This window comes from Protopterus annectens, chromosome 10.part0 (genome assembly GCF_019279795.1).
Source record: "Protopterus annectens isolate FY-2018-M chromosome 10.part0, PAN1.0, whole genome shotgun sequence".
In the NCBI taxonomy this organism is placed as follows: domain Eukaryota; kingdom Metazoa; phylum Chordata; order Ceratodontiformes; family Protopteridae; genus Protopterus; species Protopterus annectens.
The window spans coordinates 987,568,156-987,590,318 of record NC_056744.1 but is presented as its reverse complement, the minus strand read 5'-3'; positions in this window follow the sequence as shown (position 1 = coordinate 987,590,318).

Sequence of the window (22,163 nt, the reverse complement as noted above, 5' to 3'; positions counted from 1 at the left end):
GCAGTATGGAGTCAGTGTATATTTCCCAATCTATAGAAGGGTAGTTGAAGTCTTCCATGAATAGGGTATTTGGCTGGATGGTGAGTGCCTCCAGCAGCTCTAGGTACAAGTTATAATAAATTCTTCCCTCAGGGGGACAGTTATAGTAATAATGGGGGGACAATGGCCCAATATAGGGGCAGATTTTAAAAATTGCCCTTATAAACTTGTTGCTAGGACAAAAATTATGTAAGCATGCATTTTCTGAAGGCTATAAAATCTGAAACGCAAACGTTTGTCATTATTTAGTGATTTCAGTCTTCAGTAATTTGCCAGAAAACCACAAATTTTATAAAAAATAGGCCAAAAATATGAGGCAAAAGTCTGAACATTCTGTGAAATTTGGACAATTGCAAGGTATGCAACACAATGTTTCTGGCTCACAATGTTGTAACTGGTTGCCCTCCTTCCTTTCATTTTATAGAATAGACAAGAGTCTAAGGTTCTGCAAAACAGCTTTCTGGTGAGACAGGAAACAAACCATTTTGATCAGGAACTGGTTAGTCTGCTGTCTTGTTTTATTAAACCTTATCTTATATGGCACCATGAACAAATTCTGTCTCTGAAATATCTAAAGCGGGAGTAAGATATAGCTAGGGAAAGAAATGAACTGCATTCCCACTCCGATTTAGACTGTTATTTATTGCTTGTTTATGCTTTGTTGACCAGGGTATGCAGCTGGGCCTATTTTCAGTGAAGCCCTGGAATTAAAGGTCAATAATAAAGTATTTGTGTAGAACTGTCATTCTAGGTCAGAAGTTAAAACAACTTTTATTTGTATATGATGGAAGAAATTATAACTTGTAAGTGGCAGCTTCAATTACAACATAATGAAATACTGCTGTAAGGTCAGATTGTGGTGATATTTGTAAATATAACATGTAAAAATAAGGTTCAAGTTCAGATCAAGTTGTCATTTATTAGACAGCCTATCTAAGCACTTATCAATAATTACTAGCCTGAGCAAGGTAATCCAGATAGTATGACCAGAAAAAATAACAATAACAGGAATCGACTTTGGGGTGGACACATTTTGACTAAGCAAAGGTTAGACCAAAGTAAGGTAAACAATTCCTATGAAAATGACAGGAAACATAATAAAATATTGTTACAAAGTAACAAATGTTGCTACAAATTTCTAAGCACCATTGCAATAACATAAGCGAAATATCTAAAATTACAGCCGATTGTCCATAACCCAAATGTCTAACTCTGACATGGAAAATTTAGAAAATATTAAAACAGTGGTGCAGAAAATCAAATTGCATAGGGGCAGATGGTCCAGATATTAAGAGGGCAGAGAGGAAACTGGCACCTCCAGCAGGCAAGACATTAACATTACAAAGGCCATCTGTAACAATTCTGCAGCAGCAAAAGTTAAACATCATACATGACAAATGCCAGGCCTGTGTAATAACAGAAAACAAAATCACTTTTGACCCAGAGAACTATCAAAGCTCACATGATACCACTCCAAATATTAAACTTGGAATGCCAAAGCAGTCAGCAAAGCTGCGCTTAATCAACACACAGACAACAAGCATCTTATCACCAAACAATGAAAATCAAATACAATTTGTACACCAAATGTGAACAGATTAAAAGACTCACTACTGGAGTCCTTCTGTCTGTCCAAATACCTACTGTCCCATTGGTATCCATGAGCATCCAAAAGAAGAATCTTTACCAAGCAGCAAGAACATCCATAAATGAAAAACAGAAACTGATGAAGGCAGGCACAGCAGATGCAACACAGTAAAAGCCACTCTGCTGCAGTCTTCATATACAAACAGCCATCCAAAGCAGAATGAAAATCCTCATGGTTGTTCAGCTTAAACAATCCAGCCATTATGTTTTTGAATAACCAGAAGTGTAGCACCGCTCTGTGGTTTGGCAACACGTTGTTGTTACTGCATAAGGGATGGCAAGGAAACACACTTGGATTAAATACTAAGAAAAAATAGACTGAAGTCACAATACAGTTTTTAACATAGGTTAATAGGTGATTACTAGGTTAATGATTCCAAAGGGTCTTTTGAATCCTAGCCATGCTTCCCAATTGACAGGTTTTGATACCTCTCATATATTAACAGAGGTCGAGCATTTATAAGCCTCATCTATCTAATACGGACATAGGTGATAGACCAGGGGTAACGTTATGAGTCACTGTCCTTAAATCCAAGTTGTACGTGAATAGTTGCAGGGAGGAACTCTATTTCACATGGATGAGAAGCCTGTTCCAGTAGTCTCTGGGAAACATACTTGTCACTCCAACATGTGCTACTTATGTTGCAGATGAAGTTTATGTCCATAGAGTGGGTGTTTCTGATGCTATTTGTTTTATGGATGTACAACAGGTCCATAATAGCTGGATCAGAGAAGGTTAGACAAAGGTCACTTCTTAGCAGTGTGTAGAAGGCTGAGAAGAAGGGTAAGGCTTTGAGGCAGTCTGCACAGGACTGTTGTTTACACCATGTTTACATTTTGTGATGACCCTCTGTGGATGAACCGCGAGCTACGTATTTCTGGTTAGGTACATACCAAAGAGGCATTGTACTCAGTGATTGCTCTAATGATGCCTAAAAACAATTGAACAATAACATCTTTGGACCTAGATGTCATACCCCTGCCTAAAGCTTGTGCACCTTAGAGTGATTTCTTTACTACATTCGACACATGATGGTCAGAGGCTAAGTCACTATCTAAATGCATTCCCAAATCCCTGACCAAAGGGTAAATTTTTAGGGCAGTATATCAATGCAGTAATTTCCAAGGGTTATCATTGTTCTGAAAGGTATTATTATGCATTTTTTGGCACTGAGTTTTAGACCATGACTCTTTGTCAGTAGTTAGTCTATGTCAGGCCTTCCTGGAGGATTTTTGCGTATTTGGGGGATTCTGTGGCTGCACCTACTTTGCAAAAATATGCAAACGTGGTCAGCTAGAGGGCCTTGATGTTGACCCTGGCATCAGAGAGGTAGATGCCACAAAGAAGCAGTCCTAGCATCGAGCTCTGGGGTACTCTGCTACTGACTGCCCTTTTTGTAAAGGTAGACTCAACTAACCTGAGATTTTGCATCCTATCTGTGAGCAAGTAGGCTATCTAGTGAATGACATAGGGGTTTATACCTAATTTCATGAGCTTGACTATGATGCCTGAGTGGTGCATTAAGGTGAATGCTTTAGTCACTTCAAGGCAGGAAATGTGCACTATTTTGCCTTTGTCCATCACTTTGGTGACCTTCTGAAAGAAGTTCACCTGGTTAAGTATGCATGACCTGTCCTTAATGAAACTAAACTGGGATGGATTCAATGAGGGAAGGTTTCTTATGCCATTATTTATTTTGTCCATCATTATTCTTTCCATGACCTTACATATGAGACTAATCAGATTTACGAGTCAGTAGTTGGATGGCCTGCCCTTGGGCAGAGTAATAATAATTGCAGTCCTCCATTCACTTGACATAAAGCATGTTTGGTGGCTATGACTGAATAGTGCTTCTAGTGTACCTGAAAAGTCATGCCTCATACTACTAAAGAAACACCCTGGGATATTATTGTGTCCCATCAACACAGTATTTTTGGACTTGGAAAATGTTTTGAGGACCTGTTCCCTAGTAATACTTGGGCAAGCTAAGGCTGGAAGCATTTCTTGAGAGGTGTCTTGGGGAGAAAAGGGGGCAGAACTGGATATGGCTTTATAAGCAAGTAGATTTGCGATATATTCCAGCTCAGTATAAGTGGGTTCATTTATGATTAGTTTGGAACATTGTTCTGTTTTGCCTTTGAGGTTTCGGACATAGCTGAGAAATGCCTCAGATTTGTCGTTAGCCTGAGAGGCTGCATCTACCTCAAATTTGCCTTTGGTAGACTTAATTAGCCCCATGAGTTTGTTTGTTTTTTTTTTTTTCTTTTTTTTTAGTAGAATGAAAGAGTTCTTACTTTGTAGGGCATTGCATTTCCTATTTTTAGCCATGAGTTTCTTCCTTTTGTTATACAACTTACTGATGCTGGGATTCCACAAGGGTGGCTATTTCTTCAGTTTGTCCAGCAGCTGTGTTCCCTAGCGTTTGAGGGAAGTCGAAATTTTGCCAGGGTGTCACTTAAAAGTAAGAAGTTTACCTTAGAATGATTCCTAAAGGTTCCAGGGTTATCTGGTGTCCCATGTTTTATCTGTATTTCAAAGGAGGTAGCTTTATGGTCTGACCTGACTAATGGAGATGTTAAACTTGGGAGGGGGGTGCAACGTTCCTCATGTTGGTGAGGTCTAGGTCAAGGGTGTTGGCAACACTAGTGGGTGTGTGGACTATCTGGTCCAGAGCATTCATGTTGACAAAGTCCAGGAATCTTTCAACCCAAGTATGATGTCATGTGTAAGATTCCCAGTTTATAGTGGGGTAGTTGAATTCACCCATGAGTATAACACTGGGATAAATGGAAACTGACTTGAGATCATTAAAGTAAGAGGTATGACCTTACTGGATCATAGAGAGTGACCTATTACTCCCAAAGATGTGGTATGGGACTTTGCTTAGCTGGTTGTACGAGTTCAAGTGCATCATACTGCCTTGACCAGCCTTGAGATGTGTATGCTTTTGATGTAAATTGAGACACTTTCATGTTTTTGTCCTGTTCTGTGTAGTAGCTGGTATGAATGTGTGGAAGACATTATAGCCCTGCACTGCCAGTGTGCTCTCTGCAGCTTTAAACTATATCTCACTAACTACACAAATATCTACATTCTCCAGTGTGAGAAGAGCTTGCAAGAAATGGAGTCTTTTGATTAGATTTCCAGCACTGAAAAGTAACACATTTAGATTATTCTGGGTTGGTTTATCTTTATCAGATGGCACTCTAGGAGTGGACAAGACTTTAGCCAATATTTAAAGACCTAGAGGGGACTGGTGAAGACAATCTTTGGCAAAGCATCATGGACTTTCAACCATATCCTCCCAGACAGGCAAATAGTATAGCCCATTTGAATGACTTATAAAACTAAGCCAGTTATTAAAAATCAATTATTTTTTGTTTGTATAGTGGCAGCATCCTTGGTGAAGATGGAATGTAACTCAATGCTAAGTTCATACTGGTCCTGAGGCACATTTTCCAAGTGTTTCATCATATCTCTCTCTTTGTATACTCCAGGAAGGTACATCTTAGGTCATTTGCTTCCACATGAGCTATGACTGAGTCATACTGGTACTTGAGGTTCAATGACCTGAGTCCATGCATGATCTGGCAATCCTGGCCCCCGATAGAAAACCCTAATACTCTCCTTGCTCTGCCTGATGATTGAGACATCAATGTGTCTCACAATAGCATCTCCTTTTCACCAAAATGTTGGATTTTGTGGTAGTCTATCTTATGGGCATATATGTAGAGACACTTTGAGCTGAGGCTGAATGAGTTATAATGTGCTTTTGAGGTTGCTGATGGTACTTACTGTGATTTATGTATCTGGGAGGCGTTTGTCATTTTGGTTTGGCTAGATTACTTTTAACAGCTGAAGCACATTTGGGTCCATGTGTTTGTGCTGTGGCATGTTTATCAACTACTGTGTAGTACTGTGTATCACTGACAGCCTGTTTGATGTTTGTACTGACAATATGTGAGAGTCTTGACACCGGATACTATGTATACATAATGTGTTGGGTGTTTGAAAATTAGGTGGTTGTCAGAAAACACGAGACAATTCCTACATTGTCTTAGGAAATGCATTTCTATCAGGATAGCTACTGTTGGGCAGTACATATCTATGATTTCAGGGGCCACAACTGACCCTGGTAACTATCGCCTCATAAGCCTGACTAGCCTGTTCTGCAAGGCTATGGAGTGCATCATCATGGAACTCATTAACAAAGACATTGGGAACCTCCAAACACTTGACCTGACCCAGTTCGGCTTTGTTAAGGGCAGATCATGCCTACTAAACCTGGTTGACTTCTTCAAGACAGTCACTAAGGCCATAGACGAGGGGAAAGGTGGTTCGCCCAGCCTACCTTGATCTCGCCAAGGCGTTCAACACCATTCCTCACTCGGGTATTATAGAAAAACTTACCAGCCTGAACATAAACCCCTATGTCACAAGATGGGTTGCCAACTGGCTTACAGACAGAACTCACATGGTAAAAATAGCGAGCTCCTGGTCCGAATCTAAACCAGTCACAATTGGTGTCCCGCAAGGCTCGGTTCTGGGACCCCTACTGTTCGGCATATATTTCTCAGAAGTACAGGCAAACACAGGAGGACTGTGGCTAACCAAGTTCGCCGATGACTGCAAACTGGGAGCCATAACTGACTCTCCAGCTGACATGGACACCCTTCAAAAAGGCCTTACTGAGACAGACAACTGGTGTCAAAGTCATGGCCTCAAGCTAAATGCCAAAAAATGCATAGTCATCCCATTTTGGAAAAGCAAAACACCCACAAATTACCACATAGGTGGCAGCCCCCTTAATACAGAAGAGGTAATAAGAGAGCTGGGGACCCAGGTAGGTAGTAATCTCTCCTTTGACAATCATATTGCCAAAGTAGTTAGGAAATCCTTTTATGCGGCCCATCTAATTACTAAGCGGTTCGCATCTAGAAATAAAGAGGTTATAGTGCCCCTATACTCATCACTCATCAGACCCATCATAGAGTACAATGCCCCATTTGGGATGTACCTCACAAGACACTTCCAACAGCTGGAAAGACCACAAAAGCACCTCACCAAGAGGATCACTGGCCTCAAACATATGTCCTATGCAGCCTGACTGAAAAAACCCCAGCTGTACTCAGTGGCATATCGCTTATTTAGAGGTGATCTCTGCCTGACTTACAAAGTCATGTCCAACTCAGAATTGATGGACATGCTCCACCTAAAGAAATCCAAGTCACTGTGAGCCATGCGCTCTAGTGAGCTAAATCTTGCCACAACAATAAATAGAACATGCTGGAGGGATAGATTACCATCACAGAGACTACCCATGCTTTGGAACAAAATTCCTAACTACATTAGGCAGAGCCCCTCACTAACACTCTTCAAGAGAAGCCTTGACGAGTGGATGGGTAACAGAAAGTACACCCCTGAGATCACTTCATTGGCTCTGCTTGTCAGAGGCTCAGTTAATTAATCAATGGGGCGGCAAAATGTGTACTTGGCTCTTTCTAGATTCATTTCATTTCTACATGAGCTTCTTTAGTTCCTTTACAGCACTGCAATAGTACCAGGGTACTGGCTTTGTTCCAAAGTTGTCAAAACCTTCCCTGCATTATTTCTATGACCATACTTCACCAAATATTATTTGCTCATTATTGTTGGACTTCTGCTTTTGCATAACTAGATTACTAAGTACTGCAATTGTATTATTTGAATATTATATATTGAATTAGTGCTGTGTTTCTCCATATCTGTTTGTCATGTTTTCTCTTGTTGTTCTCTGAGCCCAGGTTGAGGATGAAACCATCTTTGGGTCACGTTAGTTACCTTATTAACAAATAAATAAGTAAAAACAAAATAAATCTGTCATAATGCCTGGGCTTTGTTTTTATGGTGTTGGTAATCCAGTGGCAGTGTAAGAATCACACACTACTGGTTCTTGCAGGGAAGAATAAGATTTGCTAACATGAATATGTCTGTTAATACTGTTGAACAGGACAATAATGGATATACAGCGATCACAAGAATTAGTTAATATTCAGTGTAAAAGGGAATGGTTCCCTATTAATGTTGGTGTGTGTGTGTGTGTGTGTGTGTGTGTGTGTGTGTGTGTGTGTGTGTGTGTGTGTGTCTGTGTGTGTGTCTGCCTGTTTGTGTGTGTGTGTGTGTGTGTGTGTGTGTGTGTGTGTGTGTGTGTGTGTGTGTGTGTGTGTGTGTGTGTGTGTGTGTCTGCCTGTTTCTGTGTGTGTGTATGTCTGTGCTGAATTAAATGATGGAAGGTTTGCATATACAAAGTTTTAGACTTTCAAGAGGGTAAGAATCAGTCATTTAGATGACTGGGAGAAGTACAAGTCTGAGATGAGCATCTATGATAATTTCTGTCAAGTAGCTACCAAGGATCACAATGTTTAAGGCATGGAGTCAAGAGTATGGATGCAGAGCAGTATCACTCCCCACACATATCTAGACCTATTATAATTTCTAATGAAGATGCTGCTGCTTAAATACTGCATGTACGTTATCCCTTGAACAAGACAAAAATTTTGGAGCTTTACTACAACATTCTAAAGAGATGGTTTTATTATGCAAGTGGCCAGTGTCAAGGTGCAACATTTTTAATCCTTGGGAAAATGAAAATATTGATAAAGTAGATATTTTTTCAATTCCACATGAAAGTATGAGTTTCCTAGCTGTATATAAACTGATGTGTGATACTGTACAATATCTTTGAAACAACTTTGAAATATTAAGTTTCTGCCCACGTATGCCAGTTACAAATAATAGTTGCTGTACTCATCGGCTACAATATGAAACTTTTGAGTGAGGCAGTGGTGTAAAATAAAAGAGATCAATATACCTTTTACCAAACAAGGCTGATGAAGACTTTGCAAATGCAGTTGTCTGAAAACCCCAAATAACTTATGCAAGAAAAGACTGCAGTGATGCTTAAGGACACTGAAAGCCATGACCATGAGGGTGATGACTAAATGAGATGCAATATGTTATTAATGGAATGGGTTACTAAATAAAGAGAGGCATGGATACGGAAGTGAAAAAGGAGAAGAAGATAAAAGAGTATGCCTAGTAGCTTGATGGAAAGGTATAACAGCTGAGATGTACTGAAGGTAATTACTAATGCAATATGAAAATCAGTGGGCTGCAAAAAGAGAAAACAGTCTTGCACTTAGTTTGTAATAAATTGCTAAATTATGACATTGAGTAGAAACAGCTTTGTATACATGTGGCTGAAAGGGATTTGGGCTATCTGGCCACTTGATAAGTCATTGGAAGATGAATAGTGACATTACATTTGGTGCATTATACTCTAGCTGACACTGAACATAATAATTTATGGTGTATGAACAGATTGACCATGAGATATCATCAGTGGCGACTCGTGATATCAAACTACAGCCCCCCCCAACTGTGAACCGCAATGGTAAAGTCGTGTGTGTGTGTGTGTGTGTGTGTGTGTGTGTGTGTGTGTGTGTGTGTGTGTGTGTGTGTGTGTGTGTGTGTAATGCCCCAGTTGGTTTATACTGGTGGCTAGAGAGAACTCAGGATACCTGCTGGTGGTGGTTAGAGAATACCTCAGGCTTGAACCCTGTACCTTGGGTGCAGGTAACAAGAGCCTGAATTCCCTACCCACTTGTTGCCTCACAGCTAGAGGTTCTCTGATTTGATTCTTGGCTGGGGTGCCTTCTGTGTGGAGTCTGCATGTCTTCCCTGTGTTTGTGTGGGTTTGCTCTGGTGTCCTCCCAGGTTACAAAGACATGTGTCTGCAGTATTTCTCCCTGAGCCTCTGCTGAGAATTAGCTTTTGTTCCAAGTCAGACTTTTCTGGTTAACAAATGTTAAATAAATAAAATTCACTGGCATTTCAATTTCAGACTTCATATTCTTCAGAAAGTACATAGTAACACAAAACCTTTTATTCTAGTAATTGTCTAAGTTTATAAGATTAATATTTAAAATGTGCCCATATTTTTGGGACTGTATTCCGCCATTATTGGCTTTGTCCAGGTTTTTTGTGCTAAGGGTGAGAGCTATGGTGAGAAATGAATTCACTGAATATGTTTGAGGGCTGTATTCCCCCAATACTGGCTTTGTCCAGGTGTTTTGTGCTAAGAGGTTGACAGCTGTGGTGAGAACTGAATTCACTAAATGGTAGCCATTTAAGTTTCAGTCTTCCTCTCTTTCACAAGACATCTGATTTGGCATAGTGGTATGTTGCTCTGACTGTTTTGCACAGGGTTCTGGGTTCAAGACTTGGCAGTAAAATGCATGGTGGTAGCAAAGCATTTTATTCTAGCAACTTTCCAAGATTATACAAGCAATGTTTAAAATGTGTCCCTGGTTTTTGGGCTTTTTTCACTCCCAATACATTTTGGCTTTATCCAGATTGCTTGTGCTGCAAATTTGAGAGATACAGCTGAGTGTCGAGTAGATTTTATAAGAAGCTGAGAGCTGCAGGGGAAGAGAAGTTTAGTGCTGCTTATACTGCAACAGCTTGTGTTGTTAATAGCGCAGCAGGTAGTGTGCTTGCTTTTGATGCAGAAAGCTGTGGATTCTACTACCACAGTGTGTAGATCCATTGCTGATATTGTACTGTGTTGTAAATGGGGTGGATGCTACTGTACTGAGAATGTCCATTTTGGTGAATATACCTAGTAGCTATGACCCTGTCTGTTATTTGCCATCCATCTCTATTGCAATATTACTAGCTTATCATTTTTTAATGTAATACAGGCAATTTATTCCTCAAGGGCAACAGGGACTTTATTTGTAGATGAAACAATGAAATATAAAGTTGTTTGCTAGCAGTAACCTCTTCATAAGTTACAGATCTTTTTAATGTGGAATTATTTAGATGACTTTCACTTCTGCAGAGATTTTGCATATTTACTGATACTGATGGAGTGTAGAAGTTTGAGTAGACTTTTATGATGGAAATGTTCTGAAGTGAGTGGTTTTGTCATTATTGGTGCATGCATTTTGTTTCATTGTTTACTGGAAAAGTGTTCAAAACAATAAATTTAAAACACCCTCTAACAACTGTACTGTATTATACAAGGAATATAATTTGATGCAATCAGGAATGTGCATCACAGTTGTGTGCAAGGGACCTATCATTTGAAAATAGCCCAAAGTTAATCTTTATCTGCCACTAGACAAATGTATTTTCTTTGAATGTGGGATTCAATGCTGTTTCAATGAATGTGAGTTTCAAGGGCAGAGAAGTTTTAATGCTAAGTCTGTTTTCATTGTGAGACTGCATTGCTTTGTTTAGCAGATGTCTTAGTGATCGTGCTGTAAAATGCAAAATAAAACTTTCAAATGAAGTCCAAATCATTGTAGAAGTAAAGCAGTGTGCACATTAGTTTTTATGGTAAATGGGGTGAAATAGCCAAGTAATGGTTCATTGGAATGGCTGCAGGGGGGAGGCTCCATTCAACCATGATTTTGTGGGGGGAAGGGTGGCAAACTCAAAGACAACCCCGGCTGAACTATACCTCTCAACTGTCCAGATTTTCACAGAATGAATAGATTTTTGCTTCTTATCTTTGGTTTGTTCCTCATAAAATTTGTGGTTTTCTGGCAAATCATTTAGGAATTAAGTCATTAAATAATGACAGACACTGAGTTTCAAACTTCGTCACCTTCAGAAAAATGCATGCTAAAGCAAGACCTGTTATTCTGTCAACTGTCTCAGTTTATACGAGAACAATTTTTAGTACTGTTTATATGTTCCCCTAATATATTTGGCCTTGACCAGATTTTGTGCATTAACAGGTCGAGAGGTACATGCAAATAAATTGCTTTATAGAATTAGGCATATCCAAACCTCTCAACTGTCCCTGATTTTGGCTCAAAATGTTGCTTGTCCTCTAATAATCCCTCCGCAAAATGACAATTTAGTAAGAAAATGTGGAGGGTTTACAATTAATAAATAACTAATAATCAGAGTTATAGATTACTTTTATTTCAGGAATGCATGTAGATTCTTTTATTTTGTCCGCTGCTCAAGTTAGCAGTACTAATATTAAAAAAGTGTCCCTTCTTTGACAGGTTCCCAGCTGTATTGTGTGGCTATTTTATATTTTTGCATCACATTTTTGGTCCATTTTTCATAAAATTGTGTTTTTAGGGCAAAAAAGTGGCAAATCTTTAAAGACTGAAGTTAAAAATTAATGACAGACATGTGAGTTTCAGATTTCATACCCTTCAGACAATTCATACTAATGGAAGACTTACTATTCTATTATCTTTCTAAGTTTATAAGAGCAATATTTAAAAATTGTCCTTATTTTTGGGCCTTTGTCCCACTTCTTTGTATGGCTTTGTCCAGGTTTCTTGCTCTGAGGTTGAGAGGTATGACAAATGTGTCAGGGCCATCACAGTCAGCCAGAGACATTTCAAATTGTGACATACTTGTTGCACCCCACTCCCCCATGTAGTGACTCTGGATGTGTCCAAGCAAGACAAGGAGCAGTTATGCAGTGTAAATGTGTAGAGTATCCCCCCATCCAAGGTAGAGACAGGTACTACAGTGGCTTTTCATCTGTCCTTGATTTTGCAGAATGTTCTGGTTTCTGTCATATTTTTATACTATTGATTTATGCTTATTATTATTCAGAAAGTGCCTGTTGCTCTGTGTTTAAGTAGCAATGTTTTAATAACCATCAGGTAAGTTTGTCTGAGATTGTAAGATGCAAGTAAGCTTTAATAAGCATACTGTTCAAAAACTGCCAACATTGAAAGCCTTTCTGTTTTTGCCATGCATTGAATACTTATATAACTAGATAACATATAAGCCTTGGATATTGAAATGCATATGACAGTATTTGTAATAAAGGACAGGATTATATTCTTTTAAGAAGCTCATTACATTTGTTGGAGACTTGCAGTCATCTTTGCAGGCTTTACCTGTAAACTAAACAGAATGCCAATCTATAGTGTGTGGTCCATAACCTGTGCAGTAATCCTTTAAGCAATGTATCTTGAGCTGGTTTCTTGTTTGCTGTTCATTTTTAACTTTGGTCATGTTTTCCCCATGAAACAAGTAGATAGTTGTTGTCAGGTAACAGGTCTTTTTTGGATAAAAAACATTTTTACAAGTGGGGATATCACAGAGATTGCTACTTTCAGCATGTTACTTGGTACTTTAATAAAGCTGAATATAAATTATAATTAGAACTGCATTGCAAGGAGAAGTGGTTTGAGTTGAATGCTGCTAGTTTTTCTTATTCTTGATTTTGACTGGCATTCCGGTAATGTATTTAAAAAGTAATTTATTTTTCATGCCTCACAACCTTTTTGTTTCCATCTAGATATTAAATAAGCTGTCATGCAGTCAATGCATTGAAATATATTTTTTTTCTTCTACACTTCATTTTTCTTGATTGGACTCTCATAATGACAGTTTGGCACCCAGAGCAGCATATTTAAAGTTACAGTTTTTGTGGTTTTGAGGATAGATCCTCCCCTTTCTAGTTGGCCGCACTCCTTCACATTGACCCCACCCATTCAGCTGTTTCCTGTAGTCCCCTTTTGATTTGAAGTCACCAGCTGCAACTGGATATCACACAGTTCTCCCATATACACAGCAGATATGGTTGAACTGTGTGTCACCCATCAGGAAGGCATGTCAATAGAAGTGAAGCTTATAGTATGAGTAATATATAGGAGAGGGCTCCATATGCATCCCCCCTCCGGACCTGCCTTCTGCCTTGGTGAGAGTCTGTGCCACCATGCCAAATGCCACCTATATGTATGGGAGAGCTGCGTGATGTTCTACAATCTGTGTGTTCATATACCATTGTTTTTTATGTTCAGTAACATAATGGGACACCTATGATAATTGGAGTATTTTATTTGTCTGTTTGTATTGTTATTTATTTATTTAACTATGTCTATTGAGGTGGGAAACACAACTGAAGAAGAGTTTGCAGACTGTAGCTATCGGCAACAGATCTTGTATCATGAAGTGAATGTTGGGTGGATTGAATATAATTATTGTAAGGTAAGGCAGCTGGAGAAGAAGCCCTGCACCTGTGTGTTAAGGAGAAATGGGGTGTGGAGGAGATAGAGAGAGCTGAGAAATATATATGTAGAGAGTTATAGGAGAAGAACCTCTAGAAAGTTTTGATAAGTTGCAGCTCAGAAGAGTAGAGGAGAATAGTTTTGGCAGGATGATAAAATGTAGGAAGAAGGATTGTAGGTTCTATAAAACGTGAAGTGGGTAGTTCATGGGTTCAAGCTGGAGAAGAAAGTGTTGTTCAGATGCTATAGGATATCTAGGAAGGTTAGTGATAAAAGTTGTGTAGAATAGGCACTGGAGGTGCAGAAACTACCTCAGGATTATAAGTGTATGTAGAGGGATTGCATCTGTGCAGTGGGGCTGTAGAAAAGTTTAACTCAGTATTGTGGGATGATATACAAGGAATGCACTGGATGTTATGAATGTTTGGAGTGGGAAAAGCAAAAGCTGAAAGTTGCAGGCTGGGGATGTATGCAAAATGCTGCATGGTCAGGAAAGTGTAAGATCACCCAAAACTGAAAGTCCAAGGGTATTTACACATAGATGGTGTGGAACAGCAGTGATGGGTAAGAAGAGTGTACAGAGAAGGGAAGGAGAGTGGATTAGATTGGTGTAGAACAGCAGAGATGAGTAAGAAGATTGTACAGAGAAGGGAAGGGGAGTGGCTTAGGAAGTTTGGGGTGTACTGGCAAGTCTCGATGGATATCTGTTTTAGAATGGGGTGAGGAAGGTGGGGGGATACCTCTCAACTGTCCAGATTTTGGAAGGACACCTCTAATTTTCAATCAGATGTTTGATCCATCCCTCCTAAAACTGTTCATTATTTGGAGAAATTTTAAAGTAATAGTATCAGCATTTAAAGGTGTAACTTGAGACCTTTTCCTTAATTATGTCTTCTTTGTCTGGAGATAAACATTGAGAGGTATGGGAGAAGGAAACAGAGGTTGGCAAGTGACAGAAAGTTCTTGGAAGGTCAACACAATGTGAGACAAATAGGGCAGTGGATCAGGGAGAGACAGAGAGGCAGGTCTTATCCTAGTTGCTCTAAAGGAAGACCCTGGTGATGGTAGTTCATAAGGATAAAAATGAGAGTTGCATGTACAGTAATGCTAGCTAGCTGCTGCAGTTTGCCCCCATAAAGTTACTGAAAGTGAGAATTTCTTATTCATACATTGTATAGGGGCAGTTCAGTGAATAAAACTTATGTTAAGTTTTTATACATTATAGGGCCTGGGGTTTAGTGGGCAAGAGGAAACTGGCTTGCTTGCAGATCAAGTGTTGAACTAGCCCTGAGAAACAAACTGCAGAGAGAGAGAGAGAATGAAATGAAACAAATAAATAAATGCATTACAGTTTTGTTAGCTATCACTGAAACAGAACAAGTGCAAAAAAGCATACTTATATCAGCTTCGTATGTCCAGATGGTTGTAGAAGTCACAGCCAGCTAAACAGCTCTGCTACTAAGCCCAAATGCACAATAAGTATAACTATACCAGTAGTATAAAATGAAGGGTAGATTCCCCCAGGCTATCAGATAAGCACAAAGTTTCACAGAAAGTAAAACAGCCAAGGGGATCCAGTATCTGTCTGCATGGGATGACATGGTTGACAGGCCTTGATGCTTTGCCAGAGATGGCCTCCACCTGTCACCTCTGGGATTCCGGATCCTTGCCAAGGCTCTTGCTATATCCCAAAGACAAATCTTTCAACATAAAAGATCTGTCAAAAAGCAAATTGAAGGTCATGTTGTTTAACACTAGGAACCTTAACCTGAAAATGCACTCACTGGAGGCTCTCCTCACACTGGAAGATGCCAATATCTGTGCTGTCATGGAAACTTGGCTCAGGGCTGCAGAGAGAACCCCTACCTTACCAGGCTATACCTCATTCCACACTTTCTGACCAAAACAATGAGGTCAGAAAAACTAAGGGTAGTAGAGTCTCTATCTTCATTAAGGAAAGGCATACCTTCAGACTGGTTTGCCAGCATGATGCACTGGAATTACTCCAGGTGCAACTGACAGTTGGCAAGACACCCATCCAAGTTATAGCCAGCTATAGACCCCCCCCTCCATGACTCAGGACACCCACTCCTCCTACCCTGACCTACTGGACTCCATCAAGGTACCCCCTAACACCCAGATCATTGGTGACTTCAGCTACCCCACCATAGACTGGATGAACTATTCCTGCACTAATGCACTCACCCAACAATTCCTTGACTTCATCATTTCTAATGCACTAAACCAGCTCATCTCATCCCCCATAACGGGGCCAATTTTGAGAGAAAAATTGCCATGGATTCAAAGGACAATCATAAGGCCTTTTTCAGCTATGTTAGGAACCTGGGTGGAAACTCCCAGATATGCTCAGAATTAGTCCAAAATGATACAAAAATCACTGAACCCACAGACATTGCCAACATACTGGCAGACAGGTTCAGTGCAAACTTCACCCCCCTCTCCCCCCCTAAAGGAGAGATAACTATCCCAGCGGAGTGCAGCCTCCCAGACATCTCAAATGCGCAGGTGAAAGCTGCTCTCTCTAAAGCTAAAAACACAGCATCAGTGGGACCGGATGGTGTCCCCGGCTGTGTGCTACACGAGCTAAATGAGGAATTAAACCTGCACATAAGGCAGCTGTTTAATCTCAGCCTTACCACAGGATACGTGCCCAAGGAGTGGCGTACGGCAACTGTGGTCCCACTCCACAAAGGCGGTGCCTCTACGGACCCTGGTAATTACCGCCCCATAAGCTTAACAAGTCTAGTCTGCAAAGCTATGGAGAGGATCATGATGGAGCTCATAAACAAAGATATAGGGGACTTGCAGACATTGGACCCGACCCAATTTGGCTTTGTCAAGGGCAGATCATGCCTTTTGAACTTGGTCGACTTCTTCGAAACAGTCACCAAGGCCATTGATGAGGGAAAGGCAGTCCATACAGCCTACCTTGACCTTGCAAAGGCTTTCGACACAATACCCCACTCGGGTATTGTAGAAAAACTTACCAGCTTAAATGTAAACCCATATGTCACAAGATGGGTTGCAAACTGGCTTAAGGACAGAACCCACAGGGTTAGAGTTGCTGGCGCTATGTCAGACTCCAAGCCGGTCACAAGTGGTGTCCCACAGGGCTCGGTCCTTGGCGCCCTATTGGTCGGCATCTACTTCTCAGAAGTACAGGCCAACATGGGAGGACTTTGGCTGACAAAGTTTGCAGACGACTGCAAACTGGGCGCCATAGTGGAAAGTGCATTGGACACGGATATCCTTCAGAAGGGACTCACGGAAACAGATAGCTGGTGCCAGAGCCATGGCCTGAAGTTAAACGCCAAAAAATGTATAGTCATACCCTTCGGGAAAAACAAGGTAACCCAAAACTACCATATAGGCAGCAATCCACTAAGCACAGAAGAGGTTATCAGGGACCTGGGGACTCAGGTTGACAGTGGCCTTTCTTTTGACACTCATGTTGCTAAAGTGGTTAGAAAGACCTTCTACATTGCCCACCTGATCATGAAGGGATTCACATCCAGATCTAGTGAGGTCATTGTTCCCCTGTACTCTTCACTTATCAGACCAATGATCGAGTACAATGCCCCATTCGGGATGTATCTCACCCGACATCTGCAGCAATTGGAGAGACCCCAAAAGTTCCTCACCAAAAAGATAAAGGGACTCCAAAATCTGTCATATGCTGCCAGATTGAAGAAACTCCAGCTCTATTCAGTCGCATACCGTCTGCTCAGAGGTGACATGTGCCTGACATACAAGGCCATGTCCAACCTGGAATTAATGGACATGCTCCACCTCAAAAAATCCAAATCCACCAAAACCACTAGAGCAAGCAACTTAAACCTTAGCATGGATATAAATAGGATGTGCTGGAGGGATAGATTTATCACTCAGAGACTCCCTATGCTGTGGAATAAAATCCCGGTCCATGTGAGGCAGAGCACCTCGTTGGCTCTGTTCAAGAGAAATCTTGACCTGTGGATGGGAGATCATAGGTTTACCCTGGGAATCATCTCTGTGTCACTGCTGGACAGAGGCACAACAAACTAATGGGCACAGTATTTTTTCATATAAGGGGTGGCGTAAGCCACAAAACTTTGGGCTAGGCTTATAAATGCCTTAGGGCAGATAGCCTAGTATAAACCTATGAACCTATGAACCTATAACATTCTGGACTTGGTTGTCACAAGCATGGGTGACTGCTGCACCACTGCCATAGTATGTTCTTCCCTAGTGAGATCAGATCATCGGTCTGTCACATTCGAAGTCCCTATCCCACCCCCCACCCCACCCCACCCCCCAGCTGTAACCAGGCTAAAAAACTACTCAAAAGCTGGCTACAACCTACTAAGTGAGGTTATCAGTAGCTTCACACAACCACCCCCCTCAGGGGATGCAGACAACAATGCTGAACAGTACACCAATGCATTATACAAGCACCTGTATAACTGCATGGACTCAGCCATACACAACAGAATTAAAACCTGCTTCTCAAGGAAACACAAACCTGTCTGGTGGAGATCGTCTATCAACAGGCTTTACAACAAAAGGAAGAAACTGTTGTCAGAAGGTAAAAAGGAACAAATTCCAAATTGGAAAAACTCCCACCTCAGCCTCAACAAGCAAATTAGATCACTAGTGAAAACCTCAAAAGCCAATTGTGAATTAAAACTAGCCTCCAAAACAAATGGAAACCACAAAGCCTTCTTCAGTTACATTAGAAACCTCCATGGCATAGCCCAGGTTTGTTCTGAATTAGTACTTAATGGTACCACTTAGACCGATCCTGTTGACTTAGCCAACCTGCTAGCAGATAGGCTCAGTACAAACGTCACCCACCCGTCCCACCCCAAAGGCCCATTCAACATCCCTGATATTTGTCCTGCACCTCACATCTCCATAGATCAAGTGTTAAAGGCCCTATCCAAGGCAAAGAACACAGCTTCCATGGGATCTGATAGTATCCCAGACTGTATTCTGCACTATCTGCAGCAAGAACTAGCTTCGCCATTGAGCACCATATACAACCACAGCCTAAATACAGGCTTCATTCCAGCAGAGTGGAGAACTGCCATTGACATCCCCTTGCACAAAGATTGTACCACTACTGGCATGGGAAACTATCACTCCATTAGCTTGACAAGTCTGATCTGTAAAGCCATGGAGCATATTATTATGGATCTCACAAACAAAGACACAGGCAATCTCCAGTCACTTGACCCCACCCAGTTTAGATTCATCAAGGGCAGATCCTGATCATTTGCCTGTTATAGGTTGTGCCATGCATTTGCTGAAGAAAGCCTGAGAGGCATTCCTGCTGTGCATACTTATACCCTGCAGACTTGCACTGCCTTGGGTACACATACAGTAGAATCCCTCTTAAATGGTCTCGCTGGAACCGGACATTAGGCGGGATAAATGAATGGCTGGTTAATCAGAAAATTAATACAAAATACCATTTAGAGGTTATAAATCAGCTAGAATAACATGCTTTGTGTTAGTATGCATTTTTCTAATAACTATGAAGTCTAAAACTGAAATGTCTGTTATTATTTAGCCCAGAAGAGGCAGAAGCATTGTTCTTCTGTGTTGGCTTTTGCTAGGGCTATGGCAGAAATTGGATGACTGGTTAAAGAGAGGCTGGATAAGAAGGAGTCTACTGTACATGAAAGTTCCTGAACACCCAGATATGTGCATGTCCATAGCTGCAGTCAGTTATTGTCAATATACAAAGAAATCAAAGCTCTCAACATTTCAGCACAAGAAATTTGGACAAAGTCAGAAATAATGAGGGGACAAAGGTCCAAAATAAGGACAGATTTTAAATATTGCTCCTATTAACACAGAAACTAAAATTACAAACTTTGCATTATTATATATTTTCTGAAGGATATCAAGCCTGAAGTTTAAATGTTTTTCATTATTTAGTATTATTTAGTGTCTTGAATACTCAATGATTTGCCAGCAAAAGACATATTTTATGAGGAAAAGACCAAAAATAAGAGGGAAAAATCTGGACATTCTGCAAAATTCTAGACAGTTGAGAGGTATGAAAGACATGACACCAGTACATCACTAGGTTCAAAACCAGAGACTGAAATAGACTTACTGCCACACTCTGCACATCTAACATTGTAGTTCAAGAGAACAACTTCCCCTTCTTTGCATTTTTTGCATTTATTTATTTGTTTTATTAGTAACAGAGTTTGTACACCATTAATTTGTTTGTCTTATTAGTATGGGAGTATATGCAACAAAGTGCACAATGATGTCAGGAAAGTGTAAACAGTAACAAGATATGCTTTATACAGTGGTTAACAAAAACAATAAAAACTTAAAAGGGCTTTTAACTATTTGAACTTTAATACTATCTTAAGCAAGAGTTGAAACTGCTTGAGGGCATTCATCTTAGCTGCCCATGGTTTTAAGAAATTGTCCTGGCTTTATCTTAAAGTATTATCTGCTTCTCAAAGAAGTTGTGCTTCTGTGACACTGAGGGTTATACATTCAATCAGATGCACAATTACCAGTGGAATATCTTTATTATTCATCTGCAAACCATGTTGTAAACTAGGTTATGATCATTTGTCCGCTTCGCAAGGGTCCCTTAAAATGAAGTTCTCACATGACTCTTTGCTGTCTACTCTTACATTCTCTGATACTTCAACTGTATACAGAGTGACACATCATGTTAAAGACTATTGTCTGCCAGTTGATAACTCCATTTTTTAATAGCAATTACTAGCACTTCCATAACCTATGTTTTCCACCATCTAAAGTTGATTACCAGAAGCTTGCTTAGATTTAAGCTATTTCTGTTTACTGTTGGGATTTCCATATTTGGTTACTGGGTCTTTTACTTCGGTCACCAGCATCTGTGACCTTAATGTCCCTGACTTGTGGTTAATAATATGTCAAGTTTTCACCAACTCTACTCTACTCCAAAAACATATCAGCAGGCATTTGTTATAATGCACAGTTTTTCCAAATTTAGTTGTCATGTTGCTCCTTGAGGCAAGTTCTTTAACATATGTCATCTTAGTATCATCAGCTTTTTATATATAGGTCATTCATTGGGCTCTGACTAAATCTGACTAAAGATGTTCAAAATTTAGTAAGCAAAACCATTACTGGAAATATATATTTTTCAATGTTGTGATTTGTTATATTAATATGAATTTTAGTGCTTGTACCAACTGTTGTTTTATAGATGTTATTTTATTTAGCAAATCATCATCATCTTCTTTCGGCTGTTCCCATTAGGGGTCGCCACAGCAGATCACCTGTTTATTTAGCAAATGAATAATGAAAATGTCAATGCATATATCGGGACAAACAGAAGAGGATAAGAGGACTGCTTGAGTCACACGTGAGGGGCAACAGGAATAAAGAAGGAGAGGACATTCTAGACTTCTGTTTGGCAATTGGCTTGATAGTAGCCATCACATGGTTCGGAAAGAGAGACAGTCACAAGATCATATACAAGCCTGATCAATATACAACTCAGGTAGACTTCCTCCTAGTAATTAAAGTAGTAGAATCAGCAATTGCAAAGTCATTCAAAACAGTCAACCCACAACATAAACCACTGGTTATCACAGTCAACTGAAAAGCAGTGGTCAGAGAAGGTTCTAAGGTCAACAGAGACCACACTGAACACCTGGAAGTTGACTGGAGAGAAAGCAAAACAATTCAAGGAATTACTGTGGGCTCTACAACCTCAAAAATAAGCAGAAATAGGTGGAGTTGAAGAAGAATGACAGCTCCTCAAAAATCACACTTGTGAGGACTACAGAACATATATGCTCCTGAGCCAGGTATGGAAATAAGGTGCATAAGGAAAGCTGGTGGTGGAATGCAGAAGTCCAGGAAGAAATTAAAAGAAAGAAGGAGTGCAGGAAAAAGTGGGAGATAGAAAAGCTGGACCAGACTATGAAGGAATACTGGCTGGCTAACAAATTATAATATTGTTATTGTAATTTAGTTCTGATGAAGTTCCATTGAATTGTAAGGAATGAAAGCAGTTGACTGATTATTTAAGTGCATTTATATATTATTTTATTAAAGTACAGTGTTTTTACTTGAGCTGGTGTTGGTCGTCAGTGGAGTACTACATGATTTTTTGTTATTTAGTTTGTGCTTCATTCCTGGTTGGAGTTCTATTAGTTGTGTGAGCATATGTGTATGTGTGTGATGTGTTTTATTTTGTGTGTGTGTGTGTGTGTGTGTGTGCGTGTGTGCGTGTGTGTGTGTGTGTGTGTGTGTGTGTGTGTGTGTGTGTGTGTGTGTGTGTGTGTGTGTGTGTGTGTGTGTGTGTGTGTCTGAGTTAAGGTTGCCAGCCATCCAGGAACTGACAATTGCCATCCAATGTCCAGGTTAGGATGAGATTTTGTCCATGAATTCGGTCCTATATTGCCATAATTAAT